This window comes from Eupeodes corollae, chromosome 3 (genome assembly GCF_945859685.1).
Source record: "Eupeodes corollae chromosome 3, idEupCoro1.1, whole genome shotgun sequence".
NCBI classification, from domain to species: domain Eukaryota; kingdom Metazoa; phylum Arthropoda; class Insecta; order Diptera; family Syrphidae; genus Eupeodes; species Eupeodes corollae.
Genome location: NC_079149.1, coordinates 23779200 through 23794331, shown reverse-complemented (window position 1 = coordinate 23794331; position 15132 = coordinate 23779200).

The following is a 15132-nucleotide window of genomic DNA, read 5'->3' as shown; positions in this document are numbered from 1 at the left end:
CGTTCATTGTAGGGTTTCTCGCAAGATCTAGGGATACTCGGTCGGCAAATTCATTGGCGTTATCCTGCTGCTGCAGCCTTTCAACGTTAAATCTTCTCCTGATGGAGATGGATATTCGTACTCGCAGTTTAACACAAACTAGGTAGTGCAGGGAATCTATGTTGGCTGATCTGTAAGTACAAATGCCAAGTATGCTAGAGGAGTGTCTTCCGTCATCGGGGAACAGCCAAGTACTTTTGTGGATATCTGGGCGAGGGAATCTGGTGCTACTCAATACCATGTGTTTTTTCCGGCTAGCTGGTCGATAAGTCTTCCGATTAATCTACCAAAGCTTCCTTTTTTACCAATTTCGTAGTTCAAATCTCCCAGGAAAATTTAACGCCGTTTTTGGGACATTGCTCATATGTTTTGGCGAGGAGCTCGTAGAATTCTTCTTTGGTATTGTCATCCTTCTCTTCCGTCGGGTTATGTGCTCAGCTCAGGTGGTAAAATTTGGCCTCAATGCGGATTGTCGTCACTCTTTCGCTTACTTCCCGAAACCTTAAAACTCTTTGCCCTAGTTTCCCTTTGACAGCAAAACCACATCCTGGAGGGCTGTCACATCAGCTTTGAGTTCGTTTAGGTCATCGGCAAGCTGCTCTGCTTTTCGTGGCCGGTTAAGTGTACGCACATTCCATGTACATACACGTAAATCATTGTCCGATTTTTGTTCGTAGGGGGGGGGGGGGGGTGTTGTCAACATTATAAGCAAAATTAACATCATTTATCATTATATCTCCTGGGATGCAATTTTCAACGTCATGTATAAAAAAGGAAAATACCAACGGACTTAAAACACAGCCTTCAGGAACGCCTATTTGACATACATATCTTAATTTGTTTGAGCCATCTCGGACAAATACAATATGAAGGATCTCCTCATAGAATTTTATGAATTTGGTTGCTAAACCTATTACTAAAAGCTTCTAGATCAACGAGTGCCTATTGAATGTGTCAAATGCAGCTTTCAGGTCAACAAAAAAGTATGTAGAGAATAATAAATCGCCTGGCCGCAGTACTTTACACAAAAAATTGATTAATAGTTGAAAGGTTTGAATAAAAGCTACCTTGGTAGGAACTTGTCATAATGTTTTGTTCAACCAAATTCGTAAGCCTGACGTAAAGTTGTTGTAAGAAAAATTGTCTAAATGAGTTTAACACAGTAATACCCTTTCTGTTTGTATCCTCTAAAAGCAAGAACACCCTGTGTTCTAAACACATTTCACACAAGAATACACACTTGACTATATATGTAGTACTAAACATATATGAACATCTCTAATCCTCCTCATTATTAGATACGTATTATAGATACAAATTGTTTTGAGTTCGAGCATTAAGTGCTAAGTAATTCTAAATAGATAAATAGTATGAGTAAGTGCCTTGCCTTACAATTCAATGAATTTTACTTTTATTGTTTGCATAAGTAATGCAAATCGAGCAGCTTTTTATAATATATAGTAAGTATCTAAATTAGGAATCACGATTAGTAACACTCTGCTACTTGTATGTACATATAGACATAAATATAAATATGTATATAAATTCATATTTTAATTGATAAATAATTAAACGGTGCTACCGGTCGGTAGTTGTTTGTTTGAATAATTAAAAAAAAACACAAACTATTTCAATTGATGAGTTCTGGTTAGGTTCATATAATATGTGTTTTATTTATTTATTGTTACTATATTTTCGTATTTAGTTTGTATAGTTTAAAAATAATTATAGCAAGTTCACTTGATGATTGACACTAAATATAAAGTAAACAAAACTTATTGAAAGATCAAGAACAATCTAATTATTAAATTCACGTAAGAGAAATTATTGTAACGTACACTTACGTTCATACTTACTATAAATTATAAATTCAAGACCTTTATAAATGTATGTTAGGAATGAGTTTAGTAGGCGTATATTTGTTTAATTGAACTTTTTGCATCCCTGAAAATATTAATTTAAGACTTAGAATATTTTCAGGGATGCAATAAGATGTTAGACAAGTCTTATATCCAGTTTGTCAGTGATGTTCAGTTCTTAAAAGAATGACAAATGTTGTTCGCACAGTAGATGTAAGAAAAAGAGAAGACCTTAAAAAATAAAATTAGTAATTAAACATGTTTTTTAAGATTTCAAAACTAAAGACATGATTACATTTATTTTAAGACTATAACAATAATTATCTGAAACAATAAGAAGAAATTGTTTGTTGACATACTTATTTATTTTTTTGAAAACAAAGTGCTGCCAAATTATTACTGAAATTCATAATTTACTTCTACAGAAACCTGAAGTTTCCATTAGTTCGTTTTAAGGGCATTTTATAAAGTCTGTATGTCCCTTTTTTCCATAAATTTTTTATGAATGTCAGTTCAGAAAAATAAAATGTTCATAGACATTAACTGAGAAGTTTTAACTGTCAAAGATTTCTTTAAATGGATTAATTAAAATTTAATGTGGGCATTTGTCAATTTTAAAGCTGTCATCTGTTGTTTTGAAAGTATTAAAGTAAAACCTACGCTATTATTGAAAAAAGGAATATTACACTTTTCAAAAATGCATTGAAAGTAAAAAATGTCTTTATAAAAATAGTGCAAATGTTGCAAACACATTTTGAAGTTCGCAAATTGAGAAGAAAAAATCTTGGGTTAGATTTTACCAATGCAGTGCTCTAAAATCAATTCAATTCTTGAAGTTATCGGAAATGTGTGATTTAGAAACAAAAAATTGTATAAGAAGGATGTAATGCTTTTTCGTTTCAATTAAGTTAGTATCGGGTGACCCAGAGTCACTGTAACAATTATGTTAATTGTTAATGAAATAAAACACTAATAATTTAATTATAAAATACAAATTTATTATATGAGGTTATCTTATCTTAACAGCGGTCGAGAATAGAATGATCTTAATCCAGACAAGAGCAAGAAAGTAGTTTCTTCTTTCAGGTGTAGGAATACATTATGTTTGCGTTCTTAATCTTAACATTATGCTTGCATTCTTAATCTTAACTATTTTACATTAAGGTATGTGTACATTAGCTAGCTTATTACACGCTTTTTTCTTTAATAATTTTTTTTTTTTTTTTTTTTTGAAATTATGTATGTACCTATATAAGGTTTCAGTCCCAGCCGTATCTTTGCGGTGGACGTACAGTTCTTCCACTACTAGTTCTGTATTGTTCATTACCCATTACTGGTATATTATCTTTATTTACAGCAATTTCAGGTGTCTCAAAACCACATTTTTCGTTTGATTCTGATTCACTACTATCAGCTGTTTCATACTCATTATCTGATGATGTACTTGTATTATTAAATGAAACTGGTAGTTGTGAATCATCCACATTACATTCAATTTGTTTAGTCTTATTTAGAGATTGAGAATTTCTTTTATTATTTCTATCTTCAGGAACAATTTGAATTTCTTTAAAAATATCTGGATTTGTTACATTTTGTTTGATGTTTTCTTCATACATCATATCACTAACATTAAAATTATTATTTTTAGTTTTAGCAATGAAGCGTCTATTACGCCTAAAATAATTATCAAAGCTATCTTTTATAATATATGAGCGATTATTTACATGATCAACTATTGTTCCATAATACCATTCTTTTGAATTTTTTTTAAAAATCACACGATCACCCAACTCAAGCACTGGAAGTGATTTTGCACTTCTGTCATAATAATATTTCTGCTTTTGCCTTTTTTCTTTAAATTTGGTCTGAACAAACTTCTCATCTATGTGATTTCTGTGAAGTAAGGAACTAGAGATCGGCATTCTTGTTTTAACCATTCTGCCAAAAATTAATTGAACTGGGGCAAGTCCAATGCTTGCCACAGGCGTGGTATTGTACTCAAGCAACCTATACTGAAAATGTTTTGTTTCTTGTGCTTCATAGCACCTTTTAAGAATATTCTTTGCTATTGCTACACCCTTTTCTGCTAACCCATTGCTTTGCGCATACCGTGGACTTGAAAATCTCATGATTATGTTGTGACTGTCTGCAAATTTTTCAAAGTCCCCGGAGGCAAAAGGACTATTATCACAACGAATAATAGTTGGGTATCCTATTTTATTGAAATTAATCTTTAGTTTCTCGATTATATGACTTGAAGTTTTGTTACTAAGATTTTCTACTATTACAAAGCATGAATATGCGTCAATAATGGCCAGAAAGTCTTTTCCCGCATACTCAAATAAATCCATAGCAATGATTTGAAGTGGATATTCAGGTTGATCATCTTGTAATAGTTTTTCCTTTTGAATGTTTCGCGTAAATTTTTCACAAATTTGACAAGATTCTACAATTTGCTTTAAGTGAACACTCATGTTTGGCCAGAAATAGTGCGCTCTTGCTCGAGCAAGTGTTTTTTCTATCCCCAAATGTGGAGCGTGTATCCACTTCGCAATTTTGTTCTGTAATTCAGTTGGAATTACTAAACGATTGTTACGAAACAGTAATCCATTTTCAAAATGTAGTTCTGACTTATATTTATGAAGTTCTTGCCCTAACTTACTAAGATGATGGAAATTTGGCCAACCATTCTGAATAAATCCGACTATTTTCGAATATTCTTCATCACGTTTTAAAACAGAACTGTAAAGGTCATAGTTTGCCATCGATAGGCATGCAGACTTAGTTACAGTGTGAATTATTCCCATTAAGTTTTCGATTTCCCCACAGCAACTTAGTTGTGCACGCGATAAACAGTCTGCTACCAGCATTTCTTTGCCAGGTTTGTAAACTACTTCCATTTTAGGGTATTTCAAGAGTGCCATAAACATACGTTGCAATCGTGGTGATACACCATCAATGTCTCTACGGACTAATGTTTCTAGTGGTTTATGGTCACTTTGAACTGTAAATTCACGTCCATAAACAAAAAAATGGAACTTTGTACAAGCAAATAGTATAGCTAAAAGCTCCTTCTCTATTTGTGACCATTTCTGTTCACTGGTACTCAATGTGCGAGATGCAAATGCGACAGGATGCCCTAGTTGCATCAAGACACAACCCAATCCATCCTTGGACGCATCTGTTTGTATCACGACAGGATTCTTTGCATCATAAATTGCTAAGACGGGATCAGAAGTTATAATCCCCAATAGCTTATTTATTTCTTCCTCATGTTCAGCTGTAAGCTTAAACTCAACGTTGTTATAAGTAAGTTCACGTAACTTGGCAGTAAGCTTTGATAGATTAGGAATAAATTTTGCTAAGTATTTAAAAAGACCCAATAATCGCATAATGTCTTGCTTACATTTAGGTTTTTCCATATTTAAAATTGCATCGAGATGCTTGATTTCCGGTTGAATTTTCCCATATGACAAAATATGTCCCATAAACTTAATTTGGTTTGCCCTGTACTGAATTTTTTCTCGATTAAACTTAATTCCATTAGCCCTCGCACGTTCTAGTACCATTCCCATTATTTTGTCATGCTCACTTTCATTTTCAGCAGCTATGCCTATATCATCAAAATAAATCATAGTTCCTGGGATGTCCCCAAATATTTGAACCATTTTGCATTGGAACATTTCAGGAACATTATTAAGTCCGAATGGTGCACGATTGAACTTATATCTCCCAAATGGGGTCATAAAGGTTGTAAGATCAGCACTAACTTCATCCAATTGCATATGCCAAAATCCATTAGAAAGATCCAATACAGAAAACACACGTTTTCCTGCCAGCCTGGACGTGAAGTCATCGATTGTAGGAATTAGAAAATGTTCGCGCTGAATACATTTATTAAGTGGTTTTGGATCAAGGCATATCCGAAGCTTCCCATTTGGTTTCTCTACTATTTGAAGATTATTTACCCATTCAGTTGGATAATTTACTACAGAAATTATACCTTCCCGCAACATATTTTCAATTTCTGCTTTAAGTTTATCTAGTAGACTAAGTGGTATTCTTTTCTTATAGTGTAACGATGGCCTAGAATTTTCTTTCAATTTAATTGAATTGGTTCCCGGAAACTTACCAACACTACCAAAAACATCCCCATTAGTTTTTATGAATTCAGTGCATGCCAGTGATGAAGACATGACAGCGTCAACATCAATTCGTTTTACCAACCCAAACTCCCTACACGATTCCAAGCCTAGCAATGGCTCATGACTATCATCAACGACATAGAAGTGAGAAGAGTGTTCAGTTTTTTTTTCCAAATCATAACACGAAAGCTTTACTATGTCAAATACATTAATTTTATTACCATTGTAATCAGAGATTAGCAAATTATTAAGTTCGTTTTTATACTTTAATTCAATGTCAAGTTTTTTTGTTAAATAAACCGGTATACAATTGACATCAGATCCAGTGTCAAGTTTAAAGGTGATGTGTTCATTCCCTATCAAGAATGTTTTTTTCCATTGCTCTTTTTTTCCAAAGATATTCGAATTTATTCTATAGTGACATTTTTCATTTAAATAATAAGAACTATCAAAAACATTGCTTTGTAATTTACCTGATGAGTCACCCCAGTATTGCAAAGAGTGAACCGAAGGCTTTCCTTTATTGTAGTTGTCTGGCTTTTTGTTTTCCTTATGATATCCAGTTTGCTCCCCTTGTTTTCCTTTTGATTTGCACAACCTTTGATAGTGCCCCTGCTTTCCACAACATCGACAAGTTACCCCGTTTGCTTTGCAGCTTCTAAGATGTGAAGGAGTGAAGTCGTCCCCACAGTTGTAGCATCGTCGATTTATAGCGCTGATTTGTTGTTGTTCCACACTGTATGCCTTTTGAGCGATGGCACCTCTATCAAGCAAGACTTTGTTAGCATTTGCTGCCTCGAACGCCTTGCAAACTGAAATCACGTTTTGCAGTGATTCATCCCTCCCATCCAGGAGCTTAAGCTGCAGCTTTTTGTCATAGACCCCGATGATGATTCTGTCCTTTATCATTTTTTCTTCGTAGGAGACACCACAAGCACAACCAAATTCGCAGAACTGAATTTGTTTCCTGATTTCAGTTTCGAAGTCAGTGAATGACTGCTTCTCTTTCTGCAATATTTGGTTGAACTTGAATGTCTCCATTGTTACATTTTTTTTTGGAATGCAGTAGCGGTCGAAAGCAATTATGATTTCCTCAAGTGTGCGTGACTGTCGCTCTTCTGCTTGATTATCGCCTTCGCCTGCTTGTTCGTTTCCTGGAGCCACAGCATTTTGATTTCCCAGTATTCCATCAGTTGTGCCATCATTTGGGAACAACGTGGTATAAATTTCCATTGCAGCTGGACCTATAAGCCATAGGAATGTTGCAATTTTTTTTGTTTCGCTTTCCTCGTTTTTTCCTGTGGCCATCATGTACATTAGAAATGTACGTTTCCAGCTTGGCCACTGTTTCCCCAAATGTGAGCAATCTAGCTCAGCAGGCACGCGGTCAGATGACGTCATTGATTCTAGAAGTTGATTTCCAAGTAACAAAAAAAATACACGTACCTACAGCGACGCGATACTTTTTCTTTTGTTTGTTTAATACTCCTCCGGTAGTTGCTGTTGTTATTGAGTGTTTTTTTTTTGTATGTATCCCACTTTTGACACCATGTAACAATTATGTTAATTGTTAATGAAATAAAACACTAATAATTTAATTATAAAATACAAATTTATTATATGAGGTTATCTTATCTTAACAGCGGTCGAGAATAGAATGATCTTAATCCAGACAAGAGCAAGAAAGTAGTTTCTTCTTTCAGGTGTAGGAATACATTATGTTTGCGTTCTTAATCTTAACATTATGCTTGCATTCTTAATCTTAACTATTTTACATTAAGGTATGTGTACATTAGCTAGCTTATTACAGTCACGAAATAAAATTAATTTATGGCAAAATTCTTTCATCCACAAGGTTCTGTAGACCAAAACGGTCTCATTTTGTTGACGAGAAAAGTGCTGTAACTTTTAGAGAATTTGTTTATATTGAAAATCAAATATCTTATTTGACTGCAACGTTACTTTACTTACTGAAGTCCATTGGGGACCTTTTAAGGGGCATAGAGCCTCTACTACGCCTACGCGCCATCGTATTCGGTTCCCGCATATATATTCCAAATCCCTCCAACTCTTTCCTAGTGACGCTGATTCCTCCTTGACTGTCCTGTGCCAAGTGCTTCTCGGTCGTCCAACTCTTCTTCCTTCTTCTCTTAGCGGATTCCACTGCATTGCTTGGCCTGCAATGTAGTCGTTACCTTTTCGAAGCGGATGTAAAATCCTTTGCCACTTACGCCTTCGTATAATAGAGTATAAAGTTTCCTGACCTGTCGTTCTATGAAGGGCCTCATTCAGTTTGGCAAGAAAATCCCTACGATGATGTTGAAAAGACATCTATTCACGAAGGTTTGCAGCTTCCTTGTAATGGTTGAAGTAACTTTCCAGGTGCTGCAGCAATAAAGAAGCACAGATTCGACATTTGTGTGGAACAGACTGAAACGTTGGTTGAGCTTATAACTAAAAGTACCCAAGTTAATTATAAAATGCTGCTTTGGGTTATAGTCCTTACATGAATGGATAAGTTTTTTTTAATGTTCACTTCATATCTCTTATAAGCTGCTTAGGACAATCTCGTGGAGGCGAAAATAAGAGAAAAGTTGAAGAAGTAGACAATCCAAAACCAGGCTATGGAAGTACGAACGATGGCAACACTACTCGTCGATCAAAAATCTGCTATTTCGTCGGAAATTGAAAATATAAATGAAGACATCATACGCCTATTAACGTAACTTTTTAACGATATCGAATCGATTTCCCATTCAAATGGATCAATTTAAACAATATTGCATTGATGCCGCTAATTTGTTTGTTCAGCTCTGTTCATGGTAAAATATGCCTGAAATTAAATCAGCAATTATTTTTCTAATTATAAAGCTCGGCGAAGAAGCGCAAGAATCAGAAAACAAGAATGTCAAGCGTTACGTAGAAAGTTTCACACGAAAGTTTTCAAGAACGCAAAATATGAAAGATGTTTTTCATAACTCTTGGTGTCTTCGAATTTATTACTTATTATTTATTACTATTTTTATTATGATAAGATAAGATTAGATTTTGATTTTATTTAAATTTGGTTAATACAATCAATATGATGCATGGCATTGCCGTCTGTCTGATTGACAACTAAAAGTAAGGCTTTATATAAATTAAAAAAAGAAAGTGCAGCTTTAAATTAAAACGTTTCATTTAAAATTTGATGTCTATATTTAAGTGCTGTTTGCAATATGCATATAACTTTGTGACATCCATTTCCTGTAGAAGGCTTTTGATTTCAGTACTTGAAAGAAGGTCATTGCCTAGGATAAGTCTTCTTATTTCTCTCAATATCGCACATTGTCCAACAAAATGAAAAATATCCTCGCTCTCTTTCAAGTTGCACAGGTTGCATAAAATCGGTAAGTCCTCACGGTGAGGAATGTAGTTCAGATTAAGGCGTTTTCGTCTTAGCCGGAACATGCCCAAAATTTGTTCGATGGTATATTTGTCGTGGAAGTAGTTTCTTTATCGGAGATCGTAGTCTAGTCTAATGTAAATCATGCGGTGCAATGAGTTTTGGCTTGCTCCGTGTATTGTGTTTCACCTGTTCAGCTAGTTTTATCCAGTCTTTAAACCATCCACTTAGGAGACGATAACTTGGCACATCCCGAGCTTTGAGGATGTACCTGCAACTTGAGTTTTTTTTATAAATAAAGGCGATATGCCCCTTTCTAGCAAGATCATGTAGTTTGGTGTACTCGAAGCAAGGTGAAAAATCCGTTTTATGCAAACTGAGTACTTTTTCATCTTGTTCATATTTCGGACCTCCTCAAGCTTGCTCCGCATTAAACATAACTGATTCCGATACAGCTTCCAAGACTTTGAATTTACTGATATGAGTAATTTACTTATTAATAAAGCATTGCTTCCATTCCACGTTTATAGCTGGTTTCACCTTAACAAGTTTTTCAGTGAGATGTTTTTTCATGCTCAAGTTCTTAGTAAAGCAGACTCCTAGATATTTGTATTCTTTCACCAACTCTACTCTTTCACCATTATAGTGCCATTTCTTAATTGCACCCGATCTTCCACCGCCATTTTTAAAAACCATCACTTTTCCACAACCTCTCAATACCACCTTTTAGAAAGTCAGCAAGCTTATTTATCATTAGCTGAAGGGACTGCGGAATACACGCGAGCAGAACAATGTCGTCAGTGAAATGAAGAGTGCAAATGGGAATTGCGATCCAGGGTGTCAAAAGTAGCTTTGAAATCAACGAAAAATGAAAATAGTATCTTATTTCTCGTAAGAAACGAGTAAACAATCGAACGGAATACAAAAATGTGATTGAAAGTGGAGTATCCCGATTTAAAACCAGCTTGGAACTCACTAAGTAGATTATTAGAATGTATCCACTCATTTAAACGACTGAGCAGAATCGATGTAAATATCTTATATGATGAGTTCAAAAACTCTCTGTAGTTTTCCGGAACTTCAAAGCTTTCCTTCTTGCGGATTGGGAAAATCAAGACATGACTAAAATCTGGTTCAATACTGCTGTTAAAGATACAACAAGATTATCTGTATCATATCTGTAGAACTCTGCGGGTATACCGTATACCCACAGCCTTTCGATCCTTTTGGTTGTTTATCGATATAAATACTTCTACCTTTAAAATTGGTGCATTTAAAAAAATATTTATGAAGCCAGGTTTGGCATACTGATTCAAAAACATTTTTTTTATGCCTTTTATTTTTATGAGAAAATACTAAATTTCAAAACTATCATGTTCATCCTTTTTGCAAGTCTTGAAGAATTTTCATATATATATTTAGTCGAAAATCGTTGCTTTCTAAAGAACTTAATTTAAACCAAAAACAGAGAAGAGCAAATAGTCATATGAGGAATAAAGCATTAAGTTAAAGGTATTTTTATTTCAAATATAAGCAAATTATCCCTCGATAACCCCCCTCTACCCATGAAACAATTTTCCTGATTACAAACAAAGTTACAATGTAGGATATAAAGTTGTTAATAGCAATCAAACTTAGTCACACTCTTGTTATGTTATTGTGATTATTTTTATTTACGTGTGTACTTGCGTATGAAGCTCTAAACATTTCACCTTTTCAACTTCAGGTAATTATCTTAAATGTGAAGCCTTAATCACTAAAGGGCGTACATAAATTAAGTGTAAATTGCTTGCACATTATAAATTCTATTTGTAATGCTTTTCTTAATGCATATATCGACTTGAGATGTAATGTTTATAAATATTTATGAGCTAGAGACCTTTATATTTCTTCACTTCCAGTTGTTGTCAATGAATTCAAATGGAATTTAAGATGCAATATCTTTCATCTGAATTAGAGCAAAGATTAGCTAAAATAATCACAATTTTACGAGTAACGTTTAGAGAACGCTGATATTAATATTTAATCAAAGCAAATTATGATCGTAGGTGACATAGTTTGAGTAATGAAAAATACATTTTTAATCTTGAATGTTTTGAAAAAAATTAAGGAAATACCGTAGCAATTTTCATACAGACTGTAACATGATAAACAAGAACCAAAACACAAATGACACAACAACATAAACATCCGTTTCATACAGTTATTAACTTTCCATAGGAAGTTATTGTAATGGGTCCGATTTATCAAATTGAAAATTTTGACATTTCTCGACGCTTCTCTAGGGACCCTAGAGTCGAAATAAAAGATTTTTAGAAGAATGTCTATACGTGCTTGTGTACGTAGGTTCATACGACCGTACGTTCCCGATGTTTTTTCGTTGCCATAGCTTAAGAGCCAGAAGAGATATCATCTTCAAATACATTCTGTTATACAGATAATAATGCAGAAAGATGTAGATGGGCTCTCAAGAAATTTGTGTTATTTTTACAGTAGCAGTTTGAAAAAAGTGAACATTTTGGTTAACCCTAAATATCTCACGAACTTATGACGCTAGAAACTTGCAATAAATTTTATATTATATATTGTAACGTAATTTTTTGTAAAAAAATCAATTAATGTTTTTATATCGAAAAAACTGAAACAAATTTTGTCACATCGAAAATTTTACGGTTTAAAAACGATTTCATTTCCAAAACAACGAAAAATAAACGTTTTTAACATCTGGTAAAATTTTGAGAAAATTTAAATTGACAGTTTTTTTTTTTTAAATAAGTACTCAAAAGAAAATTTAACAAAAATTTTTAAAAATTGATTTTCGACACAAATATACTATTTTAAAAATTTGGGATAATGGCTTCCAACTAATTTAAGCTTATAAGAAATATTGTTTTCAATATTCGATACAATTTTGAGAAAAATCGCATTTAATTATTAATAAAAGTTGCTAAATTGATTTTCGACTCAAATACCTTTTTAAAACTTTGAAATATTGGCTTTAAACTAATTTAATCTTTTAAAAAATATTGCTGTGAACATTCAGTAAAATTTTGAGAAAAATCGAATGCATAGTTTTTTTACAAAAAAAAATAAAGCTTTTAAGAAAGACAAATCGACAGACGGGATAGGAAATTATAAGTGTGGGTTGCATCCCAGCCTCTTTTTTGTTATTGGCTCCAAACAATTCTTATAATTGTTACATCTTGTGTGTAACTTTTGAAACAATTTTGGTTGCAACTAAAGTATCTAGTTATGCCTATAGTTAAGTGGAACAGCTTCAAGCTTTCGATGAGTTGGTTTGACTCATCCAAACTTACACGTTACAAACTAACACTGCACCAACTATCGAGGATTCACCCTACTTAACATCGTTTACAAAATCTTCTATGCCGTAATATGTGAAGAAAGTGAAAAGCAGAGAAGTCCAAATTCGATCAAATATTCACATTACGGTAGACCCTTGAAAAAAAAAACCAAGAACATAAAATTGACACCCACCATCTCTTCATGGATTTCAAGGCCGAATACGACAGCATCTACAGGGGCGAATTGTATAGAGCTATGTCTAGTTTTGGCATCAATGGAAAACTCGTTCGTTTGTGCAGAATGACCACGTAGAATTCGCGCTGCTCCATAAAGATTGGAAACATCTTAACAGAACCTTTTGGCGTAAAAAAGGCTTTAGACAAGGTGATGCGCGATGTCATGAGATTTGCTTGAAATAACACCCTCCTTAAAAGAATAGTTAAGAGCTCTCACGTCAACACTTTAAGCACTATCTTTCAAAAGTCTATTCAATTACTGGCATATTCTGATGACATTCACATAACCAGAAAAACTCAGTGTGACGTGAATGGGGCTTTTGTGAGTATTGATTCAGAGGTGAGTAAAATGCGTTTAGCGGTGTTGCTATATAAGACCCTTATCATCTCCGTCCTGTTACACGATGCAGAAGCATGGACTTTTAGAAGAGCGGATGTATGCATCTTTGGTAGTTGTGAAAGAAAATTTCTTCACGTGGTCAACGGTACTGTATGCATAGAAGCTGAGTGGAGTAATAGGCTGTAGAGCGTCGTAGACTTAGCCACAAGGAAAAATTGTCCAACACGAAAACCTACTACTGAGATAGCTAGGTCACGTAGAGCGTATAAAACTAGTAATCCCTCCCGGAAAGTCTTCTAACTAAGCATTTAATTTTTTTCTGATTTAAACAAAGATCATATTTTGCGGGCCCACATAATAATTGTATTCAAATTCTTCATGCACTCCATTCTCAAGCATTCCTAATTGAAAAATGTTACTTCGGCTGCATACATTTGCACAGAAGAGTTCAGTGGACATGACGGAAGATCATTGATAAAAATCGAGAACAGTAAAGGGCCCAAAATAGAGCACTTACGGACACCTCTCTGCAGAGGAACGACTTGACTTTTCAAATGCCTTTGAAAAGTCAAGAAGCATTAATACAGTCATTTTATCATTATATAATTCTTCTTTGATATTTTCAATGACGTCTTTTAAAGCTGTAGTACAGCTGTGCTTAGGGCGAAAGCTTGATAGATTGATACACATCAATTTATTACTTGTGAGAAAACTTCGTATCTGGTTATTTATCAGCTTCTAAAAAACCTTCGAAAGAAGGTCCATCGCGATTTTTGGGAACTGGTATTATCTTCGCTTGCTTCCAAATAGAAGGGAAAGTACTGGTCATAAATATGTTATTAAAGATGTAGGTTATGAATTTGACTATATACGGAAGAATGTTTTGTTTAAGAACTAGGGCCTAGTGACTTACAACTCTCAACCATTCCTGTGTTTGAGTAATGTTGTCCCGAATGGAGTGGACCTACAGTTTATATGCCGAATGCGAACGGATAATTTGAGAAAGCACTTTTTCATGACAAGAGTTACTCTTGGAGAATTTGTCAATTCCTCAGTACCCGTGAAAAGACTTTAGATGGTATAGGCAGGGATCGAACCCAAGACCTCTGGCATGACAGTCCAACGCACTAACCATCATGCTAACGGGTACGGAAGAATGGCTTTAAGAAAAACCGGATGGATGCCATCAGTCCCAATAGAGATAGATTTAACACCTAGAACACTTTCAGTAACATCGTAGTCATTAACAGGCAAGAAGCAAAAATTAGTCAAAGATGAACCATCATTTATCATGTCTGTAAGCTCAAAGGATCACACCTGACAAAAGGTAACAAAGCTCGTTACAATCGATAGAAATATTCTTGTTGCTTATTTAAAGTTTGTTGGGTGAGGCCCTACAATTAAATATGACAATTTTTAAATTCACAACTCTGCTTTGCGAAAGTGGATCTTTTATGGCAATGCATTATTCATTTAATTCAGACGTTGGCAGCTTTTTTGAAGAGAAATGAAAAATAGTGTAAAATCTCTAGCGTCAAAATCTCAATACTAAGTTTTGTCATTTAAGAGTGGTCTTACACCTTTTTCACTATCCATTAGTGGCGCTTGCATTAAAGAAGTTAAATATAGCTAAAAATTCATTATATCCTACCGAAATGGAAAATTGCATTCCCAGGCTTAAACAATTGAAAACATTACTTGCCCTTCATGAATTCTCATCAGTGCCAGTGTACCCTTAAGTCGTACTATCAAGTATAGTTATTCAACAGTTAAACCGTGTACTTTCGATTCTAGGAATCTTCATCAATTTACCATTGAACAG